The sequence below is a fragment of the Ursus arctos genome, unplaced genomic scaffold (genome assembly GCF_023065955.2).
Source record: "Ursus arctos isolate Adak ecotype North America unplaced genomic scaffold, UrsArc2.0 scaffold_10, whole genome shotgun sequence".
Lineage (NCBI taxonomy): Eukaryota > Metazoa > Chordata > Mammalia > Carnivora > Ursidae > Ursus > Ursus arctos.
This window is the reverse complement of record NW_026622764.1, coordinates 42,680,647-42,699,405: the sequence shown is the minus strand read 5'-3', so window position 1 is coordinate 42,699,405 and position 18,759 is coordinate 42,680,647.

Genomic DNA, 18,759 nt, shown 5'->3' with positions numbered 1-18,759 from the left:
TACCATAGAAAACCTTATGGAGGTTCTTTAAAAATTTTTTCGAAAGCACCAAATTTTAATTGCTTTAGAAAAAAGCAGTAATTTGTCAATATCATTTTATCCTTTAAAAATTTTGAGTTTGGGGGCACCTGGGTGGCTCAGTTGGTTTAGCATCCAACTTTTGATTTTGGCTCAGATCATGATCTCAGGGTCATGGGATCGAGCCCTGCATCAGGCTCCATGCTCAGCATGGAGTCTGCTTGTCCCTCTCCTTCTGCTCCTCCCCCTGCTTATCTTCTCTCTCTCTTTCTAAAACAAATAAAAATCTTTAAAAAAATTTTTTTGAGTTTTAACTTGAATAGTTCTTTTTTTAAAAAATTTATTTACATAATCTCTACACCCAGTGTTGGGCTTGAACTCACAACCCTGAGATCAAGAGTCACATGCTCTTCCAACTGAGCCAGCCAGGCACCCCTTGACTTAAATAGTTCTTCTCAAATGATTTCATGCACAGTTCAAGTTAAAATTATCTTGACAACTGAATATAGAGCAATGGACTCCATTAACTGGAAGATAACCAAAAAAATCAGAGAGCCGACTGGTATTGCCATTATTTCAACTAACTTGATTTGTTATTGACAGTTCAGTTCATCCACCAGACTTGGGTTCTAATGATCCATTTGGCCATTAGCTCCAGTTTATTGCCGTAAAAAAGTCATTCAGCTTCTTTTGGCCTGGGTTTTCTCTTCTGTTCAATGATAGTTTTGTATTTTAGTTCAGAAGTTCTTTAAAATATCCCCAAGATCTCAGATTATGTGGATACTTTTCCTCCTTGCAAGTTTGTAAGAATCCTCTCCCATTAGCCTAGAGAAGTTAGAAACTATTGCTGAGTTAGTGGCATTGGAATCTTCAGTGAATCTTTTTTAAAAGACAGAATTCTGGAGATTCTTAACAGTAGGTATAGACTAGGACTATTTTACATAGCCCCACTATATTAAGAGCTATTTTAAAATAGCTGTCTAGGTAAGTGTGAGACATAGCCATATTTGGGAAGCAACTGAATTGTGACAAATCGTGTGCCCTGTATTTGGCAAACCTATGTGATGTCCCTGCAGCTCTCTTTACTAATAGTGCTGTAAGAAATGCTCTGGAGAGTTATGTGAAATCAGTTCAACTTATCCTAGGGCCTAGGATAAATTCAAAATCATTTTTAAACAGGAAAGTATATTCCCCACCTGACTGAACTAGTTTAAATATCAATCCAGGCTTGAAAACGGAATCAATTATATGACCCTAGCTTTAAGGATGGAGACATAGAACGGTAGCTGGTAATTTAATCTGAGGAGACTGAATGGGTTAGAGCTGATTTAAAATTGGTAAAGGCAGCAGGGACAGATGGTTTCAGCATCACATTTTATGTGTTTTTAAAGGGAAAAAAATGTCCTATATCTACATGAGACATTTTTATTCTCTTGCAAAATGCAGAATTACTTCTTGCAATAATGATGGATTCTGGAACTGTATAGACATATTAATCCTAAAGAAATGAAATTAGTTATTTATCTGTGGGACAAATACGGGTCCAGTAGCCACAAACTTTCCCAAAGACCTCATTGTCTTTCAAAACAAACTCAAAGGAGGAGAAGGACATTTCCCTTTGGTGACAGTTTAAATCAAACTTCACTTCTACAATGGTCAGCAAGAACCAGCAAGCATTTTTGTATGTGTGTATGATGAGTGTCTTTTGAGGGTTTAGTTGAAGATGTCTGAATCTCCTGTTACACGGTCACTGCCCTCACTGATGGTAAACTGGAAGGGCCTGATGTGCTTTAGAGGGTCCTGGCTCTCCCTGAGATTTCCCCAAATACCAAACCTCATTTCCTTGTCTACAATTTGTATTCTATTTTATTATGTCCCCTCATTTCCAAAGAATGAATCCTTATGTTATTGAGCAGTGTCAAAAATGAAGCTTTTTATTATTTTATGGTTTGTGTTAAGAGGATTCATTTGGCAGTGTTCAAATCTTAAGCCAAATTAGTGCAATTTATTTCAGTGCACCAATTTCATGGTTCGTTAATTCATTGTTATTATTGCTAACTTTCACTCTAATTTTGCCATGAAACTGAACAGTAGGTAATATCTGACAAAAACTGCATAGTACCTAAAAGCTCCATAGGATGAAGGTAGAAATGTATATACTTAGACAAAATGGACAAACAATTGGTTTATAAAATAAGGAAGGTTTTTAATTAGAACAAAATGAAACACTTTTGTAAATGAAAAGGTAATTTAAATTAATTGTCAGTATTGAGCCAGTTGCTTATGGCAGAAAATTGTCTTATCTTGTGATGGCAATTTAAGCACAAAGACTGGGAAAAGAATTTTAAACCTGCTTCATTGTAATATTAACTTATCTTTAAAGGAGACATTTACATTTAAAAAAAATTTTGACTACTTCAGTTGCAGCTATTAGGGACTAAAATGTTTGTTAATGTTAATTACAGCTATATATCTTTCTACAACTGATATTTTGCAATTGTATGTAATTTTTTTGTGGTTGCCACTATTTACTCTGCCTCAACTTTTCTGTGAGTAGATAGGTTTGTTTTCCAAAAGCATCTTGTGTTACGATAGACAAAGGGAAGAAAAAAATAATAAAAAAGAAAACCCTCTTATGTAAAACAGAATTTTCCAAAATGAATTTAATTATGAAATAACTTGAAAAATACTATTGATTAAGGAATTAAAATACCCAAGTTTTTACTAACACAATTATATTTAAAGTGTGTGCTTTAAAAAGCATTTGACATTTTAGTGGTATTCTTAAGAACTTTCATTATTAAATGTTCCTGTATGGCCCTTATTTTCTCCTGTCTCCAAACTTACTTTAACATCATTCACTCTCTCTTCAACTCTTTTATCTCCCTTTAAGTCACCACTGGCCCCTTAGTTGAAAAGTCAAGTGGCTGCTTTGGGTTCTCATATTATGTGGCCTGTCCTAGTATTCAGTGATGCCAGACAAGCCTTTGTTCTTAAAAGTTTCTCCTCTCTTAAATTCCATGACATTTCTTCAGTGACCCATTTCTCCCTGAATGAACCTCTTCGATTTCATTTGTTGGTTTCCTTCTTTTCGTTCATTCCTCAGAGCTCGCATCTCCTAAGTCTGACTTCCATTTCTCACATCATACATATTCCCTGGGCAATCTTAACTGCCCTGATGGCTTCAAATATAGCCTGTAAGTAGAAAATCCCGAAGTTGGTATTATGGGCTCTAGAGCACCTATTGTTTCTGATTGTATACTGGAACATTCCGTATGGAAATGTCAGTTTACCTCATGCTTCACATGCCTGAAAGTAAAATTGTTTCTTTCCCAAAAGTCTGCTATTCCTCTTTATTCCTTATCTTAGCCAATGGAACCATCATTCTCTTAGGCCACTCCCCAGTTGTCCCCATCTTACCATGATATCATTATCCACCAAGTTCCTGGAGCCAAAAGTTAAGGCAGCATTCTTCTTTTCTTTTTTCAGTTCAGTTAACCAGTAAGACTCCCTTGAGAAAATAAGTTACATATTTCCACGTCTATTTTCACAATTCCTGTGGAATGTAAAGTCAAGTGTTTAGAACCAATTGAGACATAAGATATAAGAGATAATCAAATGGAGATTAAAAAAATCTTTATTCCTGCTAAAACAGTTTGAAAATATTGGATTAGATATGGAACAGAGGTGAGTGTCTTTAAGATTTTCCCTAAGTTTTAAATGCAAATCAAAACCATAATGAGTTATCACCTCACAACTGTCAGAGTGGCTAAAATAAAATTAAAACAACAACAACAACAACAAAACAAATTCAAGAAACAAGAGTTGGTGAGTATGGAGATTCCTCAAAAAATTAATAAAATAGAACTAGCCTACAATCCAGTAATCATACTACTGGGTGTTTACCCAAAGAATATAAAAACACTAATTCAAAGGGATACATGCACCCCTGTGTTTATAGCAGCATTGTTTACAATAGCCAAGTGATGGAAGCAACCCAAGTGTCCGTTGATAGATGAACGGATAAAGAAGATATGGTATATATATACAATTAAATGTTATCCAGCTATAAAAAGAATGAAATCTTGCCATTTGCAGCAACATGGATGGATCTAGAGAGTATATTGCTAAGTGAAATAAGTCAGTCAGGGAAAGACAAATACCATATGATTTCATTCATATGTGGAATTTAAGAAATAAAACAGAGGGAAAAATAGACAAACCAAAAAACAGACTATTGACTATAGAGAACAAACAGATGGTTACCAGAGGGGATGTGGGTGGGGTGGTGAGGGAGATAGGTGATAGGAATTAGAGTATCCTTGTCTTAATGAGCACTGAGTAATGTATGGAACTGTCGGATCACTGCATTGTATACCTGAAACTAGTATAGCACTGTATGTTAACTACACTGGAATTAAATTTAAAAAAGTAAATTAAAAAAATGTTTTCCCGAAGTTTTGACTTTGGCACAAAAAAATTTGAATTTAAGTCTCTTTCTTAAATCTTCCTCCCACCTCCAAAGGAGGGAATAGAGAGAGAGATGTAGGGGAGAGAGAGAGAGGCTGCAAGTACACATACATAGCTTTTTATAATATTATCTCAACTCCTCCTTGCAAGGGCAGAAAGTAGTGTTTTTTGTTCAGCATGGCATTTCTAGCATCTTAAACAATGCCTATGTCTATTGATACCTGATAAATATATGTTGAATGAATGAAAAAGAATATATAAAGTCTTCTATGTTCCTTTCCCTGGGCTTGTTTGCTGATCTTGACATTCTCATTACATTTCTTTCGTATCTCTGTTAAAATATTTTTCTTTCTATGTAACCATGATTTCCTTTTTACATTTATGTCTTACCAACTGTCATGATTGAATGTTTGTTTCCCACAAATTGATATTGAAGCCCTAACCCCCAGTGTGATGGCATCAGGAGGTGGGGCCTTTAAGGAGTAATTCAGTTTGAATGAAAGCCTAGCTCCTGACTTCCATTCATTCTTTCATATATCACTCCTTCATTCAAAAAACATTTATTATGCGCCTGCTATGTTACAAGTACTTCTTCAGGCCCTGGTATATAAAAATAGTTGAAGAACAATCTCTGCTTTTGGCAAGCTTATATACTAATAGAGGAATTAGTCTGTAAATAAGTGCAGTACAATGTTCTGCTATGAGAGAAGATTTTGTATGGCATTGAAAAGTAAGAAATGTGTTGAATTTGCATTTGTTGAGTAAAAAAATCAATCAGTAGCATCTGCTAAATATTTTGCCTTAGACTTCATTATCAGATTATTTTCATAAGAAAAAATGTGTATCTTTTTATCTTAATTTTACACATGAAAATATATTGAGTACCTGCATGTTAAGGTTTCGATTTCTTAGTTCTAACTTCTGCCCAGGTTAAGCTCTGTAATTCAGGCATCTAATTCTATTAACTCTTTGAAGTGAAATAAAAAATAATAATTAATATTTTTTTTGTCTTATTCTGTGTTTCATGTGATTGTACTGTCTTCTCCACAGCCTTCATTTTACTTGAAAAAGTAACCATACCTTGGCAGAAGAAAGTCCTAAAGTGACAAATGGGTTTAAGTTACTTTACTTACTTTCGGTTTATAGAATTATCAAGATTCAAAATGTCTTTGAACTAGATAGTTATTAGTGTCCTTCTATTATGAGATTGTATGACTCTAAGATTATACAAAGAAACTTCTAGACTGGCATGATAATAGTAAGAATTAGGCCACAGATTTTTTTTATCGGTATTTTTCTATTGCTTAGTTCTTACAATTACTTTGTCCCCTTGATATTAGCCTCTTTCCAGTTAAGATAAAGGCTGCCTGTTCAACATGATTCTATCAGAAGTTTATATGTTATGTTTTCCCTGGTGACCTTCTAGCTATAGAAGCATGTGGACCCCCTGTATGGCGAATGTTGTTTGCCAGTGCACTGTAAATGCTCTTTGAGCCAAGCTGGGGTCACCTCCTTTGGGTGTTTCTCAAGAAGGTTAACAACGTTGATTCTAACCTGAATCCATAAGAGTATTATCTTCGTTGGTGATTGCACAGGCATTTATGAACCTGCTTTTGGATGAGAGAGGTTGAGGAACAGAGTCCGAGGCCTGTTTGACACTATAGGGGATGAGACTGAAACTTTATTGGGCTTTGCTCTTGCAGGGCATAATGGTTCCTGATCGTGAGAATCCAGTGGGATACTGTAATGCTGGTATTCCTCATCCAGGCTAAGAGTCTGGCACTTGTTAACTCTCTGGTCCAGGTTGAGCAATTCCGAGGTTGTTCCTCCCTATCTCCTGTGACACAGAGCTACAAAACTCTCTAGATTTGGGATTTTTATTAAATCACCTAAGTTAGAATGAAGGTTAGTTACAAATGACTGAGACCATCAGTCATTTCACTTTTTTACCATGTCTAACCATCATTTTATATTTGCTTCCAGTAGTTGGCCTTATAAATCTTAATTAAAGTCTTTCTCAGCCACTGAATTTAAGCTGTCACCGATTAGAGCTTCGTTGAGATGTCTGTGTCCATTAATACCTTATCAAAATGCAACATCTATTACCTTTGCAGTTCATGTTGCATTTATCTCTACAGCGTTGTTAATGGGGGAGGGTAGATATCTGCTGGCAGCATAGCATTCCCTGACAGGTGGCGATAAGCAGCAACGGCTGGCTTTTCTCTCTCCATAGCCTTAGTTGCATCTTTAAATTCCTGGAACTGTGGTTTGCTAGATACAGAATGTCTAGAATACTTTAAACAAAAATCAACCTTTGATTCCTATTCCAAGCCATAAAGGGGTAAAATACTCAAGATGTTTTTCTCAGATCATTCACATTTTAAAAAGCAGCCTAAAGTAGTAAAAGTTGTTTGTTGGCATGATCCAACTGAGTATTTGCAAATTTAAGAAAAAATGCATACCTAAATTCATGAACAAAGGAATGTGTGTTGCTTCTAAATTGCACTTCTGATATTTCCGTGTGGAAGCGGATGTAATTTAAATCCAATATGTCTGCCTTGGCATTATTGAATGGTGTTTTAAGCATTTGCTTTCTATAACTAGATTGACTAGGAAATGAACTTGAGAAGGTGAGAATTTCAGATGGAGATCTAAAAGTATGACTAAATGAGAGATTTAGAAGTAGAGAGCTGGAAATTATGTAAAATCGACCTTCAGAGTACTGCAGCATCAAATATTATCACTGCAGTGACACCAATCAAAAATATTGTCGAGTTCTTTAGTCACAGGAAATAAAAGAATCGGGTACTCGGATATAAATCAGTGACACGTTCCAGCACCAAACAATTTAGATACTATATAAGTTTCACAGTTGCTGCCAGGCAGGTCACAATAAGGGTTAAAACACTTACCAGTTGTGATACTCTGTCTTGATAACCTTATTAATCCTTCAGAGGCGCTAGAGGAAATAGCTAACAATGGAGAACAAGTTATAAGTGATGCAGTGTGTTTCATCCAGTTGTAATCTCTTCTCAATTACTCAAGGAGATTTTTCAGCTAAAACCTTTCAGATCTCTTGGTATCATTCATCTCTAAGAGCGTTGGCAGTATTTCTGCTGAGTCTAAGGGGGAGTTGGTCAATATCAATTTCACCTCTCATTTTCTGTCAATTATAATCAGAAGCCCTTCCAGGGCAGGACTTTCTTTGTGCACTTGCTCACTTACATCCTAGTACCCGGCACAGGAGGGCTGTACATAGGGTTCTATGTAGAGGGATTTGTAAACGCAGGTGATTATGTTGATGGAGATTTTCTGAGGACATATCAGTGAGTAGGAAGACATTTTGGCCCCATTTTTTGGAAAGACTGTGATCCTTAGGTGTAAATAAATATGCATTGCTTAATCTAATCTGTCTCTTAGCAATGTTTTTAACAGAAAGCAAGCTACCATGTTATTTATGCATGTAGAAAATAGCTGTTATTTTTTTTATCTTAAATTTCATAGAAGTTACTACATTTTAATAGATGTTTTACTGTTTTTAAAACACTTTTTAGGGGGGTCCTTACATAATGCTAGGAGAGATGTTTATAGAGGCAGTAAATACATACAATGTGTTATACAATTTTTATGTAGTGGAGCAATTTAAAAAATACTGCATAAAAACCACTGCTACTTTGTACATTGATTCATTCATTTGGCAAGGATTTATAGCTCTGGGTGTAGCAGTGAATAAAAATGTTCCTTGTCTTCATGGAACTAATATGCTAGTGGGGAGGGAACATATAATAACCGAAAAATAAAGCATATAGAATATAAATTATGGTAATTTCTAGGCGAAAATATAAAGCAAGTAAGGGTGATGGGGATCTTCAGGTAAAGATGCCGTAATTTTAAATAGGATGTCAAAGAAGCCTTTATTGAGAAGGTGGCATTTGGTTCAAGATCTAAAGAAGGCGAGGAAGCTCACCATTCAGCTCTCTGAGGACGAGCACCATGGGCAGTAGGACAGAAAATGCTCAGAGGTAGGAGCTATTTGACAACAAGTGAAGAGGCCAGGGTGGCCGGAACTGATAAGAAGGGGGGAGAGTGGACAAAGGTGAGGTCATAGAGGGCAGGAGGATGATTGTGTAATGCCATGCTGGCCATTTCAAGAAATTTTTCTCTTATTTCAAATGAGACAGGAAGCTGCTGGAGGGTTTTGAATATAGGATATATAGACTACAAATACAGTAAGTTTTCAGAATTTAGAGTAACTGAATATAGTAGCTTATTAAAGAAATCAACAGAATTATTAAAGAAGGGAGAAAGATTTTAAATCCTATTTTCCTTTGGAATTCTTTGGAATGAAACTTCCTCTGATATTACTAGCAAATAAATTGTATAGAATCTTCTATATTTTATATGAAACTTAGGTGTAATACAGTTTTAAAGGATCGCTATATTCAGATGCTTTTGTAATATCATTGTTCCTTTATTTTAACAGGCATGATGGGGGTGAAAATATAGAGACTCCTAAATGGTGTGAGGCAGACTGTATCTCTAATGCAGGTGACCACAGTCTCCAGTGGAAGCACATTTTCTTTCTGGGGTATCTGCATAGATATCAGCACCAGCAAGCTCCCTTTAGAAAGGGTCACTAATGATTTGATAAAACCAAGTAAAAAGTGTGAACAGTAGTCAAACCAGAAGTTTTCCCTTTTAGAGGAAAGAACTCCAGAATCACAGGAAGCTATATTTCTCTATCTATAAATTTGTGACAATTGGGTGAATTGCTTAACTTCCCCGAACACATTTTTTTTTCTTCTCTGAAAGGGAAATAAGAATTTTTACATTATGTTATGAAGATTCCATAAAAAATTTAACTGGAAGCTCCCTATATAATGCTGGTACTGTTACATATATGCTACATTTCGGTTTATTTCCCCCTCGTCCTGACCAGCTTCTTATTTTTTTAAATCTTGTCATGGGATCATTATTATCCTTTTTTTCTTCCAGCTTAATTGAGATATAATTGACATATAACTGTGTAAATTTAAGGTGTGCAACAGTGATTTTATGCTTGTATATATTGCAAAATGATTATCACAGTTAAGTTAGTTAATACATCCATCCACCTCACATAGTTGTGTGTGTGTGTGTGTGTGTGTCTGTGTGTGTGTCTGTGGTAAGAACTTTTAAAATCTACTCTCTTAGCAACTTTCAAATATACAGTACAGTATTATTAACTATAGTCACCATGCTGTACATTACACGCCCAGGACTTATTCATCTCATAACTGGAAGTTTATACCCTTTGACCACCTTCACCCATTTCCCCCATGCTGCACCCCCACCCCTGGCAAACACCAATCTGTTCTCTGTTTCTGGAGTTTGATTTTTTAAAGATTTCACACCTAAGTAATATCATACAATATATGTCGTTCTCTGTTTGATTTATTTCACTTACCGTAACGCTCTAAGGTCCATCCATGTTGTTGGATTTGGCAGGATTTCCTTGTTTTATATGGCTGAATAAAATTCCATTGACTATATATAACCACTTTTTTTTCTTTTGAAGAAAACACTTAGGATGTACTTTTTTTAACAACTTACCTATATATCATACAGCAGTGTTAGCTATAGTCATCATGCTGTACATTACATCTTTTGTACTTAATTTATTTAACTGAAAGTTTGTACCTTTTGACCATCTTCCTCTGATTTCCCCTCCCCTACTACCTGCCTCTGGCAACCACAAGTCTGATCTCTTTTTTTAGTGAATTTTTTTTTTCCTTTTTAGATTTCACATATAAGTGAGATCATACAGTATTTGTCTCTCTCTGACTTATTTCACTTAGTATAATGCCTTCAAATTCCATTCATGTTGTTGCCAGTGGTAGGGCTTTCTCATTTTTAATGGCTGAATAATATTCCATCCGTATGACAACTTCTTTATTCTCTCATCTATTCATAGACACTTGAGTTGCTTTCATGTCTTGGCTTTGTAAATAATGCTGCTATGAACATAGGAATGCAGATATCTTTTCGAGGTGGTATTTCTGTTACCTTTGAATATAGTCCCAGAAATTGAATTTGCTGGCTCATATGGTAGTTCTATTTTTAGTTTTTTTGAAGGACCTTCATACAGTTTTCCATAGTAGTTACACCCATTTACTTTTCTACCAACAGTGTATGAGAGTTCCTTTTTTCTATATCCTCACCAACACTTGTTATCTCTTCCTTTTAATGAGAGCTGTTCTAACCAGTTTGAGGTGATATTTCCATTTCCCACATGGTTAGTGAAGTTGTGCACCTTTCTATGTACCTGTTGGCCATTTGAATATCTTCTTTGGAAAAATGTCTATTCAGGTTCTTTGCCAATTTTTTAATTGGATTATTTGTTTGTTTGCTATTTGAGTTGTAGAAGTCCCTTATACATTTTGGATACTAACCCTTTATCAGGTATGTGGTTTGCAAATATTTTCTCCTGTTTCATTCATCTTGACCACCTTGACTCTTCCCCTTTCATATCCTACTTGGTTATCATGGCATTTATGTCTGGAAGGAAGCATAAGTGTCTTCTACAATAATCCCATCTGACACTTAGCTGCCAAATAAATATAAATTACAGTTTTGAACAACACCAGAGGTTGAGAACCTGACTACTTCCCTGATATTATCCATCTCACTTTTGGAAAATTGAGATAGTTTATTGTAGTATTAACTTTGCATTTATTAGGTCAAAGTCCATCTTCTAGGGCTAGTCAGGGAAAATAAAATCTAATATCTCTGAGATGTGACAGCCTTACAAATTTTGCAGGCATCTGAGATATTTGCAGAATTTTCTCTTTTGACAAACATCTTTTGCTCCTTCAGCTAATCTTTGTATAACATGGCTTTGATTCTCCTCATTTTTTGATGACTTCCCTTTGAATGTATTCCAGTTTACCTCTCTTCTTGAAGTGTGCGGGTTAGATGTGGTTTGATATACAGGTGATAGAATGGAATTATTATTTTGCTTGATCTGGACAAAATATTCTATTAATGCAGCCAAGAACTGCATTAGCTTTTTTGGCACCCACTACTCAGTGTTGATTTATATCAAGCTCCCTGTCAATTAATCCTACTGGGACTTTTTTATTTATACTCTTGCTAAGCTATGTCTCTGACATCCATGTACGTTTAGTTGCTGTTTGGAATAAAGAAAAGTATTCTACATTTTTTTCTAATTAAATTTCATCTTCAAGTCCATTGTTCCACCTTTTGGGATCTTTTTGGGTCCTGATTCTATCATCTTTTAGGAATATTAATAGTTTTAGAACTGAGCTCAGATAGTCTAGTAATGTTCTTTTAAAGACTATTCTTTCAAAGACTACCTTCTGAAACTATCAAGAAATTTTAAAAGATGGTTTATTACAGAGGTTAAAACAATGAATCTAGGTGGCACCCAGACCTGATTTCAAGTTCTACCTCTGCCACTTTACATCTGAATTCACTGAATTCAGCTGAATACACTTAGTTAACAGAATGAGCAGTGCGACACACCATCCTAAGCACTTAGGACAGATTAGTAAATGAAACAAACAAAAACACTTATCTTTCAGGAGCTTATAGTCTAGCAGGAGAAAAACCTTGGAAAAGTAATATATACACTCTCCAAACTTATGTTTTCTTAATCAAAAAATGGAGATAAATATACTACTTCATAAAACGGTATATTTGTCAAGGTTCTCCGGAAAAACAGAATCAGTAGGAGATATATATATACATATATACATATATATATATATATATATATATATGTATATATATATACATTTAAGAGTACAGTGATTTATTATAAATAATTGGCTCATATGATTGTAGAAGCTGACAAGTTCCAAAATCCACAGTCAGCAAGTAGGGGACCCAGGAGAGCTGATAGTATAGTTCCAGTTGAAAGGCTAACAGGCTCGAATCCCAGGAAAACCAATGTTTCAGTTTGAGTCCAGAATCAAGAAAAAAACAAATGTGCCAATTTGAAAGCTGGAGGAATTCTCTCTTACTTAGCAGTCAGCCTTTTTGTTCTATTGAGGCCTTCTATTGCATGGGGCCCACCCACGTTATGGAGAGCAATCTGCTGTACTCAGTCTGTCCATTTAAATGTTAATATCATCCAAACATTTCCTCATGGAAACATGTAGAATCATGTAGCATAATGTTTGGCTAAATATCTGGATACCTCATTGTCCAGTCAAGTTGATATATAAAATTAGCTATTACAAATGGTGGATTATATCAGTTATATCAGTTATTGTACATAAAGGGTTTAGCAGAGTGAGCTCTCAAGAAGTGATGGTTATTATTTGCATGAAGTACTTTTTTCAAACCACCTCCTCCGTATTAAGAATGGACTGATTGCTCTCTAATGCTCACACAGTAATTTTGACAGTCTATTGGAATGAGATTCCATTTGCTATTTGGTTTGGGGAAGTAATCAAGTTCACATAGTATATGGTGGTTGGCTAATAGTTACTTTTCTGCTCGTGCCTATTTCAAGGCTCTGTGAAAACTTACTCTCTGCCTCACATGTTTGAGGCAAGGGAATCAACTACAGACATCTTGCTGCCATCTGGACGAGCCTGCAGTGATGAAATAGTTATGAAGGTGTCTGATTCTTTCAATATTTTTTGGCAGTGGTTCCTTTTTAAAGAAAATATTGTAAGATTTGGAAAGGTTTAAGAAAGACTGAAAGGTAGGGTTCCCCCCTCCTTCTGAACTTACTGTAGGAGTAGTTCACTTTACTTAAATACAGCTCACTCAATAATTATCGTTTCAGGGTAAGACTGGCTCATAATACTGCCAAATAATTCATACATGTAAAAATGGCAGTTGTCTCATTTACTTGTTACGCCAACACTTGTCAACCTCAGCAACAGCTTTCAGCTCTGTTAAATGTTGTTCAAATGTGAGGGATCTAAAATGAAATTGAAGCACCCTGCATTTGATAATAAATCAAATATGAATTTAATACTCTACGCAAAGGCAGCATGGTTAGTAAGGCTAGAAAGTAAAAATGAAAGATTTTGTGCTTTGTGGTGAGAATTTGATTGGAATTCTGATTATCTTTTAAAGGTTGAGATTTAATGATTTTTAAGAATTACATCTGAGAAAAATATTTTATATTGAACTACATTAATAAATGATGAAAATACTTCAAAGGAAAATAACTTTCTAGAAGGAAAATAAGCATTATCAAATCATAAACTTTATATTTTATTTTACTTTTCAGTATGCAAAGTTTTAACTATACTAAAGGTAGAAATAAAAATATTTGTTACCTATATTAAAATATATTAGTATTTTGCAATATTTGCTTTACCTACTTTTTTAACTTCAATTGCAAACTTATGTTTGCTCTGCATTTTAAGGCATCATTTTAATTAAACATTAAATTTTCTTACCTTTTCCTAATGGATAGCTGTAAGTGTAGGACATTTAAAGGCAAAAAATATTTTACATTTTTTTTTCTCCTGGAAAGAGGTAAAGGCTCACCAAAGTTAAGCAATGTATGGAAATTGGTACCCCTTACCATAATTTTTAATGATTAGTGAGGAACTTGACTACTTCTATAGTTTTCTCTGGTTGTTTTCCCTAATCATTTACCCATAAGTGAAAAGTCTTCCCAAGGTGGGTGAGTATGATGAGTTGCAGTAAGCAGAAGCAAGGTATACTGCTTTTCTTTTTTTTTTTAATTCTTTTTTTTTTTTAAGATTTTATTTATTTGACAGAGAGAGAGAGAGAACACAAGCAGGGGGAGTGGGAAAGGAAGAAGCAGGCTCCCAGCGGAGGAGCCTGATGTGGGGCTCGATCCCATAACGCCGGGATCACGCCCTGAGCCGAAGGCAGACGCCTAATGACTGAGCCACCCAGGCCCCGGTATACTGCTTTTCTAAGCTATTTGGCAAAGATACTCCCAGACACCTCTGTGTATACAGGGAAAGTAAGGGTTGTCTAGATGACAGTGTATCAGGGTGGATTTATGGTCTCTGGTGGAGGGCAACATGGCAGTGTTAGTGCCATGTGGATGAGGTATGAATTCTGGGTCTGATTCTTAAAAGTAGACATTTGCCTTTGGGCAAATCGGGTGTTGCCACATGTGTAATGTGAATGTAATAATGTCTACCTCAGAACTATTGTGAGGATTAGCTACAATAGGTAAAAATTTGTTGTAAGTACTCAAGTAATGGCAGCTAGTTGATATTCTTGTTGTTTTTGAAACAGTATAACAGGAAGCATATTCATGAAGTTTGTAAACCTACAAACTGTTTTTGGCATGTAGTGACTCCTAATAACTTATGAAAATCTATTCCTAGTAGTATTGTTTAATTGACCAATTTCAGTCTCTCAAGGTATATTTGCAGTGTGATGATATGGGGCTTAGTCTTGATATTTTTGCCAATATTTTGATAAAGATATAGAGGACAGGTATATAAAACTTGAAAGTAGCTAAGTTTAGACCAGAAAGTTCTCAGTGGGCTAGAACTGTAGGTTAAAATCAACAAAATAAAATTTATAGAGAAAAACTGATCAGCATACTAGTTTTAGCTGCTTCACATTTTCTAGAAACTTTTTTTTTTTTTTTTAAGTAGGCTCTATGTCCAGTCTGGGGCTTGAACTGAAGATCCTGAGATCAAGAGTGGCATGCTCTACAGACTGAGCCAGCCAGGCACCCTGTGACTCTCATTTTCTTAAGAGCCAACCATGTGACAGGCTATTAAAAAATATTTTAGGCTAATCAATTCAGGGGACTAAGGAATATAAAGTTTGCTCTGTATTCAAATTGGTCAGACCAATTTGGAATTTTGTGTTTTTACCAGGATTCCACATTTTATGAAGGACATAAAAAGTCTAGGCAAAGTTTCTCAACTTTCGCACTATCAACAATTTGGATCAGATAATTCTTCATTGGGGGAGCAGCTATCCTGTGCATTGTAAATGTTTAGCAACAGCTCTGGCCTTAATCCACTAGATGCCAATAGAATCTCCAGCACCCCTTCCTAGACCCAGCAGGACAACAAAAAATATCTATAGACATTGCTAAATGTCCCCTGGGGAACAAAATCACCCCTGGTTGAGAACCACTGTGTTGGAGGATAGTGAAAGGAAGGTCCTAAGGAAAGTGAAGGGTTGAGAAGGCCTAATTATGAAGAATGATAAGGCCAGGTGCCCTTCATTCCAAAATTTTATTTTGTTTTATATTTTTCTTTTAAACTCTTCCATTAAACTGAATTGTTGGCAGTCAGGGATTGTGTTATATTTTTTAATTTTTTTTTGAAGAATAGCTGCTGGTGCACTCTAGATTCTCAATATTTTATAAAATAAGGTGAAATAAACTGGAAAAGAAATGACTTGATGTGGACAGTTACTGAAGAGACATTTTTAGATATTTGAAGAGCTGCCAAAAGGAAGATGATATGAGATTATTCCATGGAAGAGAGATGGGGTGCTTCTTCAGAGGGCAGAGCTAATAGCAATGGGTAAAAGTTATGGAGGCCTATATTTCACTTCATTTTAAGGTCAGACTTTTAACAACATCTTACTTATATAGCACCAGTATTTTTAAAAAGATTTTATTTATTTATTTTTGAGAGAGAGAGAGAGCACGAGCAGTGGGGAGGGGCAGAGAGAGAGGGAGAGAGAGAAGCAGACTTCCCACTGAGCAGGGAGCCCGATAGAGGGCTCTGTCCCAGGACCCTGGGATCATGACCTGAGCTGAAGGCAGATACTTAACTGACTGAGCCACCCAGGCACCCCTAGCACCAGTAATTTTTGAAATCCTCTTGATTCACATTGAAATGAGAGTGTTGTGTAATAGAAATGTAGCTAGGATTCTAGGGTATGTTATATAAATTTGTAAGCTATATAAAAATATTGGTGAAATAAAAAATTTCTGGTTTCCCTATTTAAAATTGTCTAAATTTATACTAGCAACTATTAAATAATTGAAAATAAAGCATGTGGATAGAGGCATAAAAATAAAACTAAGAGAAAGGAAAGAAAAGAATATTTCCCTTTTTATATATTTAGTAACTTCTTGAATGTGTAGTGAAAATAATAGGAAACATCTACTCAGTGCTTACTGTACTACCATCATTATGCTGTGCTTTAAAAATACATTTTCATTTAATCCCTACAAAATCCCAATGAAATAGCTATTACTTTTCCCATTTATATATGAAGACAAAATAATTTGTAATTACAAAAGATAAGCCTTTTAAAAAAACTAGTAGAGTTTATAAATAAAGCGTGTATTTCCTTCAAAGTTCTTACTTTTGGAGGTAGATATTGAACTTTTTATTTATTTTAATAATTTTGTCATTCCTATTAATAATTTTGGAATTATCTTTGATGTCATTTTTTTCAGAGTTAAATGTTGACTCTGTGTCTGAATACACATCCAATCAAATTGTTAGGATCATAATGTAATTCTTCAGTTAGAATATAGTTCATAAAACTGCAGTTCTTTACCTCATTTATCTGAGAAGGATTTTTGTTTTCTGGTCAGTATGAGAACAAATCCCAAAATACTTTCAGTTTCTCGAAACATCTTCAAAAATAGCACAGGGACTCAGATTATGAGATTATTCTCAAATTATGTTTGATACCAACTTTAGGTCTTCCTTAGTAATTTACCTGTAGTTAGACCTCAACATTAAAGAACCTTGATATGTAGGGAAGGGAATTTTTTTTTTTAAGTATAGTTGACACACAATGTTACATTAGTCTCAGGTGTACAAGATAATGAGTCAACCTTTCTATATGTTATGCTATGCTCACCACAAGTGTAGCTAACATCTGTCACCAGACAAGACTGTCATAGTATCATTGACTATATTCCCTGTTCTGTGCCTTTTATTTCCATGATTTATTCTTTCTGTAACTGGAAGCCTGTGTCTCCCACTTTCCTTCATCCAATTTGCCCATCCCCCTTCCATATCCCTCTAGCAACGATGTTTGTTCTCTCTCTGTATTTATAAGCCTAATTCTTCTTTTTGTTTTTTATTCATTTGTTTTGTTTTTTAGATTCCACATATGAGTAAAATCATATGGTATTTGTTCTTCTCTGACTGATTTCACTTAGCATAATATCTTCTAGGTCTCTCCATGTTGTCACAAATGGCACAATCTCATCAGTTTTTATGGCTGCATAATATTCCCGTGTGTGTGTGTGTGTGTGTGTGTGTGTGTGTGTGTGTATGTGTGTACATATATACACCACATCTTTCTAATCCATTCATCTATTGGCTACTCAGGTTGCTTCCATATCTTGTCTGTTGTAAATAATGCTGCAATATATGTAGGGGTGCATGTTGTATATTTTCATATTAATATTTTTCTTTTCTTTGGGTAAATACCCAGTAGTAAAATTATTGGATCATATGGTATTTCTATTTTTAAAAATTTTTTGAGGAATCTTCTTATGATATTCCATAGTGGCTGCACCAGTTTACATTCCCACCAGTAGTATACAAGGGTTCCTTTTCTCTACATCCTCACTAACTCTTACTATTCCTTGTCTTTCTGAGTTTAGCCATTTGATATCTTATACTTTTTGTATAAGGTGATATCTCATTGTGGTTTTGATCTGTATTTGGGTTAGCTCTATCAGTGTTGAGAGACATTTCCTGGAGCAAACACTATGGAGATTTTTTTTATTTGGAGAAAAGTAGACTGAGAAGAAGGACTTAATATGTTCAGGTCTAGAAAGCCATATATTAATGAGTGCTATTTCTCATTTAATTAAGGAAAGGACAAGAGGGTTAAACTCAAGTAGGAGGGTTTGGATAACAAATTATGAAGGGCATCTTGCCTGTAAAGGCTGTGAGAGGATGGAATACATTGCTGAGGGGATTTCAGTGAGACTAAGTTACTTTTCCTCAGTATGAGAATCTGATGGCATTTATTTCAAATCATCGTAGTCTCTGCAACCAAAGTTATCTCTGAATGAGAAGCATTCATTCATGCCATATCCTTTCCAGATGGATTTTTTTTAATTGGAAGGATTAATTTGAAATTAATTTTATGAATTAATGAAAGAAAAACTCAATTCTAAAATATTTATTATATAAGGACCATGGGGCTAATTATCTGGGGAAATCAGAAAAGGCCTAAGGAGAGTCATGTGGGTATTTATGGATTTATTTTTGGGACTTAGGTATATGCCTTTACTCTCCATGTTTTAAGCAGAGTTACTAGATTTAGTAAATGCATACAGGATGTGCAGTTACATAAGAATTTCATTTAGACAGT